The following is a 9,217-nucleotide window of genomic DNA, read 5'->3' as shown; positions in this document are numbered from 1 at the left end:
TTTAATGCAGTGCCGCCTGAGGACCCAAAGATCACGGTCAGCAAATACTGGTTTTTGGCTTTGTCCCTTGCATACAGAGATTTCTCTGGGTTTTCTTAACCTTTTAATGTTATAATGTACAGTAGATGATGAAAAGCAAAATTTCTTTGCTATTTTATGTTGAGAAGTATTATTCTTGAATTGTTGCCCTATTTGCTCGTGCAGTCTTTCACAGAGTGGTAAACTCCTCCTCATCTTTACTTCTGATAGACTCAGCCTCTCTGAGATGTTATTTTACACCCAATCATGTTGCTGACCTGTTGCAAGTCAACCACCAGGTGTTTTTTAGCATTACACAACTTTTTGGAACGTGTTGCAGACATCAAATTTAAAATGGGAATATATTTTTCAAAAACAATACAATTTCTCAATTTCAACATTTGACTTTTTTCTTTGTACTATTTTCAATGTAATACAGGGATTAAATGATTTGCACATCACTGTATTTTGTTTTTATTTACATTTTGCACAGTGTCCTAACTTTTTTGGAAATGGGGTTATATAATAAATACAAAAAAATATTGAACATTTTTTGGTGCAACGTTGGTTTTAAAAAGCTGAAAGGTTTGAGTACTGATGAGTGCTGACGTTAAATCAGGTTAAAGTCTCTGGGATATGGCACTATTCTCAAAGCATACAGTAGATGGTCTTTCAATTTTACATTTTATGTCAAGAAAATGTCAAGATCTAAACAGCTTTCTTTCAGATTTAATATAAAATATATAATGTGATGTAATAATATCTCATATTAATGTAATAATATATAATTTACAATGTATATATATAGAATATATATATAACCTTTGATGGGCAGTGGTAGTGGTTGGTAGTGTTGATTTTTTCAGGCTCCCAATCAGGGTGTGACCAGTGAAGCAGTGCTTAAGCAAACAGTGATACTGCATGAGGTAATTGCAGCAAAGTGTCACGGGCCATTAGCCAGACCCGCCCACTCTCAAGCGAGCTTCAAATTTGTTACACCCAGCCTTTGGTTCATGGATCACTTGATCCTAATAACACCTCATGTAATAGTGTAATGAGTTCACACTTCCGTTATTAGACTATTTTGAGATGGGCTATTTTTGACACTGTTTTTAATAGAATTTTATACACAACAGTATATAAACAATATTTTATATACCTTACAAAGAGCTCAACAACATATCTCAACACAAATAATGCTATTAAACCTGTGCTACTGTTTCTGTTTGATGTGAGGTGATGGAGTTTGGGCTGAGCGTATTGCCTGTACCTGGCAGAAAGCTGTGGAATGTGGGAGCACTAGGCATTCTTCGCTAGCTCTTTGTTTTTATAGCCCTACACAGGAAGCCCCTCTCCATCGGGGCCTCATTCATGTTGTCTGAAAAACGCTGACTGCTTCCTCCTCCCTCTGGCTGCTCTCCAAGGGGTCTGTTTTTTCACACACATACACGTTTGTTTTTATACAATACCAGGACATGGACACACATATCCTATAGCATTTTTGATATATGTGCATATATGTATGTATGAATGTGTGTATGTATGTATGTATATACATACAAATATGCACATATAATCAAAAAATGCTATAGGACATGTATAATATATATATATATATATATATATATATATATATATATATATATATATATATATATATATATATATATTATTGTTACATACATACATTACATGCTAGGTACTCCTGCCATTGGCCTTTGGTGGTCTTGGTTTTTTTCCTCCACATTTGGGTCATTTGTCCTGAGAATGCGCACAATACGCACACACACACACACACACACACACACACACACACACACACACACACACACACACACACACAAAACTACCCACTGCATACACTTGCTCCTCTGTTGTAGTTGGTGACTCCACTGAGGGAAGAATGATTTATATCTCTAATAACAACAAAAATAAAAACATATTGGGGCAGTGCTCAGTGCTACAGAGTTCAAAGCATTTCATGGATGGCTGGATAGCTTTTCAAGCTGCACTGTCGTCCTCATTTTTTAATTCAGGCACAGAACTGCTTGAACTGCACTGCCCAAATTCAATTATAGAGGAAATCAACTATCGTGACTGATCATGTGCCTTGTGCAATAGTAAATGTGTCCTCAACAGTAACTGGCAAAAATGCTAAAGCATGATGTTGTTGTCTATCAGTTTAATCTTTCACAGAGAATATGAAAGAAATGTAACCTTTCTGTGGGGTAAAATGATTCAAATAAAAAACATCTATATAAAAATGGCTTTCGCCACAATTGTGCTGTTATTTTGACCTTTTTCAAGCTAACAACTCTAAATCTTGCAAGATGGCAAACCTATTTACAGAGATCTGAGAACCTTTATCAATAAAGAATCTCTTCAGAGCTTTCTGAGTCATTGGACCGCGCTGGTGGAGTCTCTTTTTCATATCAGTCCACCTGTTTTTAAAGAGGTTTAGATCAGGGGACTTCAGAGGCCACTGCAACAGCTTGATTTTGTGGTCAGGGAATCAATTTCTGCATGGATTTTGAGGCATGTTTTTGATTGACATTTGTACTGTACTTTGTATGTAACGGTTTTACAGCAGCACTTTCTATAAAGTGTCCTGGCCTAGAGTGTTTTCTGTTTCTAACAAATGAACAGAAACCTGGTTAAGCAACCCCTTGTGTTGTAGTCAGTGGCATATACAGGCCTTCCCTGAATCATATTTACTTCATAGAAATTAGTAGGCCTTATGAATGCATAGAAGGCCTAGTGGGTTCCTGTTTGTGTTTTACTGACTGTGTCAGTCTGGTGTTTTGCTGTGGCAGACAGCAAGAGGTTACGAGGACAGGAAGCAGCAGGTCAAATTTGTGCAAGCAAACACCAGCACATCTTTTTCAGACTGCTGTAGCTGCCCCTGCCACTGTCGCTGCTTAACCTCCATTATCATGCTGTAAGATCAAGCCAAGACCCAGTCTTAGTCTTCTGGTATAGAGGCCATGTGGTTTTTGTAAAAAGAGTCCAAGATGCCATGCATCCTGTTAAATACTCCTATTTACACGTTTAATTTTCATTAACTGGTTCTGGCATCGTAAAATGGCTCCGATTAATGGAGAATGCTTTGTGTATGGTTCCATATAGCCCCAAAAAGGGTTCCTCTCTTGTTACAAGCTTGATCATTACTTGATCGTGGTGCTATATAGAACCATTTTCAAAAAGGTACATATACAACACATTGTCCACTAATCTGAAGAACGATTTCACCATGCAAAGAACCATTTAAGCACAAAATGGTTTTATATAGAACTCATGGTTCTAAACAGAACCACTGCCATTACTAAAGACCCTTTGAGGAACCGTCTTTTTTTAAGTGTGTAGGATAACAAGACACCCAGGGCCTTTGGAATTATTGCAGTCCTACAACATCACAGATCCACCACCATACTTCCCAGATGGGATTGTAGTCTTTTTTGCATGCCCTTGACTGTTCTTACGCCAAAACCCTGACTGATGTTTGAGCCAAACAGATCTATTTTTAAACCATCTAATCATGGAAGATTTCAAATCAAAGTCTTGTTTATGTTTGGTGAAGTCCAGGTGTTTACGTTTGTGGTTTGACAAAAGCAAAGGCTTTCATCTGGCAGGCCTTCCAAACGGTTTGTTTGCACAGACTGCTGGACTTTGTGATCTCAGTATGCAAGCAGCTTCTGCAGCTCGTCTCTGTGCTTGAAGGGAAAATACACTCGCTTCCTTCTTCAGGCAGGTTCACCACATTTCCTTATTTGAATTATTAATTATTGCCCTAATATTTGAGATACATGTTTCCAAGTCTGAAGCTATTTATACCGCCTGATTTATAAAGGTCAACAACCTTCCGCCACATTTCATTGGTGTATTCTTGGATGTTTTCTATGTTAAAGGAAGATGAAGCATGTTTGACCTGTGAATCACCTCATTTTTACCCCAATGAAACAGTTACTGAAGAATCAGTAAAACATGTTTGGGACAATACAGTTGTGTGCAAAAGTGAACACATTTCTAGATATTTTAACGCACAATTACTGTTTATTTGCAGAACTAAATATTGTGTGTTAAAATGTGTTGACTTCTTTTCACTTAGAAAATCAACAAAACATATAATTTGACCAGGGGAGTTCAACGTTTTGCACACTATTATATGTCAATTATTTTTTGTTAAAAAATTTCCAAAGCTGCCAATAATTGCGCCATAGTGTTGTTAAAAAAAAAAATAATTTTCTCGTCTTTACTGAGGATGCAAATCATTTTGAATGACACTATGTGACACATAATGTGACTATGTGAGTAATATTTACAAGAAACCCGTAGCTGAATAAAAGTGCATTGTTAGTGACATCTCAGCATCTTTCAGTTCTTATGATCGTCTTACTCTTATGTCTTATGTAAAGTTTGCAAACAGTGAACTTTAATATTACATGATGACTCAAAAGGGGCAGTCGTGGGCTGGAGGTCAGGGAACTGACCCTGTGACCGGAAGGTTGCCGGTTCGATCGCCAGGGCTGACAGCACATGACTGAGTTGTCCTTGAGCAAGACGCCATGGATAGGGCTGCCCACCGCTCCGGGCAAGTGTGCTCACTGCCGCCTAGTGTGTGTGTGTATTCACTAGTGTGTATGTGCTGTTTCACTTCACGGATGGGTTAAATGGGAGGTGGAATTTCCCCGTTTGTGGGATTAATAAAGTATCGCTTAACTTAAAACAAGATGCATGACTCTTATCATCTGCTTCCAGTAGAAGATGTGTTAACTTATTTTAACTAAAAACTTTCTCAACAAACTTTTGCATATAACTGTATAATTAGAAAGACAGTTTTCATGCAAGCCTCCTTGAACATCATACAGTGTCATCTCTGTGGCTAAGAGCAGTTACTCACCTTCAGTAAGTGTGAGTGACCCCTCTTTATTCAGAAACCACTTTGAAAGTGAAAGTAACAAGCAAGGCTTTTCTAACAAACGTGTAAAATTCCTTTGCCAAGTGTTATATTTCATGACCTACAATTAGCATGTGTGAATTTTTGTGGATAAAACTACCAGTTTGGAAATACTTAGTGCCACAGAGTATTAACTGTAGTCTCATTTGAAGGGGATTTTTCAAACTGTTAAAATTTAAACATAGTAATTCTGAGTGGTTTATTGTGAAATAAGCCATTCTAGATAAACTCATCACATCAGAAATTTTCACAATGGAGAGGATAGAAACAGATGTCCAAAGGATGTAATGACTTCTAAGTGTAGCTCAGAGAAAACCATTACCTGAAATAGCAAATATGTTGACAAATATGATGCCTGAATCATTACAATAGCTTAGAGATAAAGCTTTGGTCTCATATAAAATTCATTCTTTAGACACGATACATATATATATATATATATATATATATATATATATATATATATATATATATATATATATATATGTATATATATATATATATATAAAATAACACACAGCCATTAAGGCAACACAAGTGAGTACACCTCACGGTGAACATGTCCAAATTGTGCTCAAAGTGTCAATATTTTGTGTGACCACCAATATTATCTAGCACTGCCTGAACACTCTTGGGCATGGAATTCACCAGGACTGCACAGGTTGCTACTGGAATCCTCTTCCACTTCTCCATGATGACAGCACGGAGCTGGTGGATGTTACACACCTTGTGCTCCTCCTCCTTCTGCTTGACGATGCCCCACAGGTGCTCAATTGGGTTTAGGTCTGAAGACATACTTGGCCCGTCCATCATCTTTACCTTCAGCAAGGCAGTTATCATCTAGGAGGTGTTTTTGGGGTTGCATGGCAGTCCGAAAACTGCCATGTGGCGCAGTTTCCGATGGGAGGAGATCATGCTGTGCTTCAGAATATCACAATACATGTTGGAATTCATGTTTCCCTCAATGAACTACAGCTCCCGAGTGCCGGAAGCAGTCATGCAGCTCCAGACTATGATGCCACCACCACCATGCTTAACTTTTAGGCAAGAGGCACGTTGTCTCAGTACTCCTCACCAGGGTGCCACCACACATGCTGGACATCATCTGAGCCAAACGAGTTTATCTTGGTCTCGTCAGACCACGGGACATGGTTCCAGCATTACATATTCTTGGACTGCTTATCTTCAGCAAACTATTTCTAGGCTTTCTTCCGCATCAGCTTCAAAAGAGGCTTCCTTCTGGGATCGAGGCGATGCATTGTGTAGTGTATGGTCTGAGCACTGACAGGCTGACCTCCCACTTCTTCAACCTCTGCAGCAATGCTGGCATGTTCACTTTGAGGTGTACTCACTTGTGTTGTCAGCTATTTAGACATTAATGGCTGTGTGTTGAGTTATTTTCAGAGGACACTAAATCTATACTGCTATACAAGCTGTACACTGACTACTTTAAGTTATATCCAAGTTTCATTTCTATAGTGTTATCCCATGAAAATATATAATAAAATATTTGCATAAATGTGAGGAGAGTACTCACTTTCATGAGACACTGTATATATTAGCTTTAGCACCATTAGCACTGTGCAGGTTCATTAGTCATTTTGTATAGTAAATAAAATGTCCATATTCAAATTTCTTAAATTGCAGCTCCTGGTTCCTATTACCACTACTGTAAAGAAATTAGTCATGTTCCTCCGAAGTACATTCCATACCAAACAACTCTGAATGATTTTGTTTACATGTCAGTTCCCCTTTAAATCAGGAGTGCTTGCTTAGACACAGGGTCAGATATCCCTCTGTAGCTGACAGAATTATCATTGTTTGGCTGAAATATTCATTTAAATCTCCCTCAGCAGTTTCCAACATGGGACACACACAAAGAGAATGACAAAGCAACCTCAGGGCACAATTAATATGGCTTGCTTAGTTGTCATGGAACACATGAAACGTCACAGAAAGTCTCTTGAGTTTAAGTGAGCAGCTGGTGTGTTGACTTTCTGCAAGTGCTATTTATTGTTCCGGTTAGCCTGTAGAAACTACTGCTACGTTCCAAACCACAAATGTCAGACGGCTCACCCTTCACTGAAAATACAACACATCACCAAATTTGGTAGGCACTCTGCTTGGTAGACATTCAGGAAACACTGTGAGAAAATGAGATCATCTGGAATGTTTTTCAATTTATCCAAGTATGAAAAAGAGTGAATGTGTGTAGAGGTGCCTTCTCAGCTAGCCTCTATAGCTAGCATAAGAAAACAGTTTTTGTCTTGCAAATCTTAAATGAGGTTATGATGAAGGTTTGGCTGGTAAACACAACAGACTCCTGGCTGCGACCAGAAAATTGGCCTGTGAGACAGATTATGAGTCAACTGAATCTCTGTGGAAAGACCTTGCCAGCAACTGTAATAAACACACAGTTTTTGACCTGTGAATTTGAGATGTTGTTATTATGGCGATTTGGCCTGTTAACACAGCAGAGAACCTTGACTCGTGCATGCTACCGGAGACTGGCCTGTTTAAGACATTATGAGTCAACCCAAAAATATCTGTTGTTTTTCCTCAGAATATTCCAGCACATGGCATGACGCGGAATCAAATTAAGATTCCTCGGCCCAGGAGAGTGATTCCTCTGTCGCGCACATCCAGCTTTGAATCAGATTGGCCTAAGCTGATTATGCACCCATCATGTCCCTCATGTGATTCTCTTTAGTGAATCATACCTCAAGATGAGCCACTTAGCCACCTGAGCCAAGAGTGCTAACATGTTGAGCTTGTGTTCTGAGAATAACAAGGAGGCTTTTTCATGAAGAGCTTTGTGCACTAACAAATAGGGCTACACGATATTGTGGAAAAAACAGTGTCGAACAGTGACTATTAGAGTTAGGCCTTCAATTTGAGCCACAAATGTCAAAACTTGATAAACTATTTCTGAAATAGAGCTAACTAGTGCATTTTAAAAAAGGAAGTAGCTCAATATTCTAATCAGGGCCACAAAATCTAGAAAAAATACCACTTTGCCTTTAGACTGCTACATATTCCAAATTCCATATACCTGTCCATATAAAGTGAACGCATTAGTGATGCAATATGGACAAGCCAAAATGACTTTTTACCAAAATAATTTATGATCACATCACACAAGTCAGTTATTGTCTACAGGCTTATTCTCGTATTGCTCATCTCAGGCCCTGTCCCCAGAGGTGCCCTAAGCCCTGCTGTCCATACTTGGTGATGTCAGCAATGTGCAGATGTTGAGGGAAAGGGACCTTAAGGGTTTTAGGTTTAAAAGTGTGCATTAGGGACAGATTTGTGCATGTACTGTACCCAACAAAGTTGTTATCAATCACAGTCTTTTTTATCAGCTAATTTGCTTAGTTTTAGGAGGCTGTATTCAGATTACAAACATAGAGCAGCTCTTGCCCAAGGACTCTTCTTGGTGTAACATGGTATGCTTATCGGAAGTCTTGCCCAAGGACTCTTAATGCTATAACATGGTACGCTTACCCAAGTTAGGAGTCTACTGTGTAAAGGGGAGCGCTATTACCAACTACAAACTACACCAGAATGAGAAACAGGGCGCCCTCTGGCCATGCAGTCCTCGTGGGCAAACGTGAATGAGGACTGCAGGACTGCAAAGCGCGCAAAATTAGACGGGGCTTCAGGATGGCGAAGGTCAACGCTGCAATAATGATTGAAGAATGATTTACAGAAACATTCGGTAGCCCAACTACCAACTGTTTCCTTTTCTTAAGCAGCACTTCTGTCAGCAAGCATGCATGATTTTAGCAGTTATGTAGAGAGAGATAAAGAGGTGAGTGGGTATCATCAGATTGTTTGTTTTAAAAAAAAACAGTAACAGTTTCTCACTTCCCCAGAAAGGGAGCTGGTGTTTCAAGTTCAGCGTTGGATCATTAGAAGAACAGGAACTTAACTATGTTGCTATGTTATATTTAGTACAATTGCTTTTTCATAAAGCAGAAAGATCATTAACAATTCATAAAAGATAATGGCCCACGTAATATTCCTAGAACAAGACTCATAATGACTTTAAACTATAGCCTTTTCATTCACAGAAGAAAAGGCTTGCCTACTGATGTTGTCACAATTAGTTGTACTCTCAAGCCGGGCATAGTAAATGCGAGTAACATGTTGTAAGTTCTATTTGCAATCACGTCTTCATTGCAACACAGCTTCCTTATCTCTACAAACCAGTGCCAACATTGTCTCATTGACTCACATTCAGTG

Source organism: Pygocentrus nattereri, chromosome 20 (genome assembly GCF_015220715.1).
Source record: "Pygocentrus nattereri isolate fPygNat1 chromosome 20, fPygNat1.pri, whole genome shotgun sequence".
Classification (NCBI taxonomy): domain Eukaryota; kingdom Metazoa; phylum Chordata; class Actinopteri; order Characiformes; family Serrasalmidae; genus Pygocentrus; species Pygocentrus nattereri.
The sequence above is the reverse complement of the archived record's forward strand: the minus strand, read 5'-3'. Positions refer to the sequence as shown.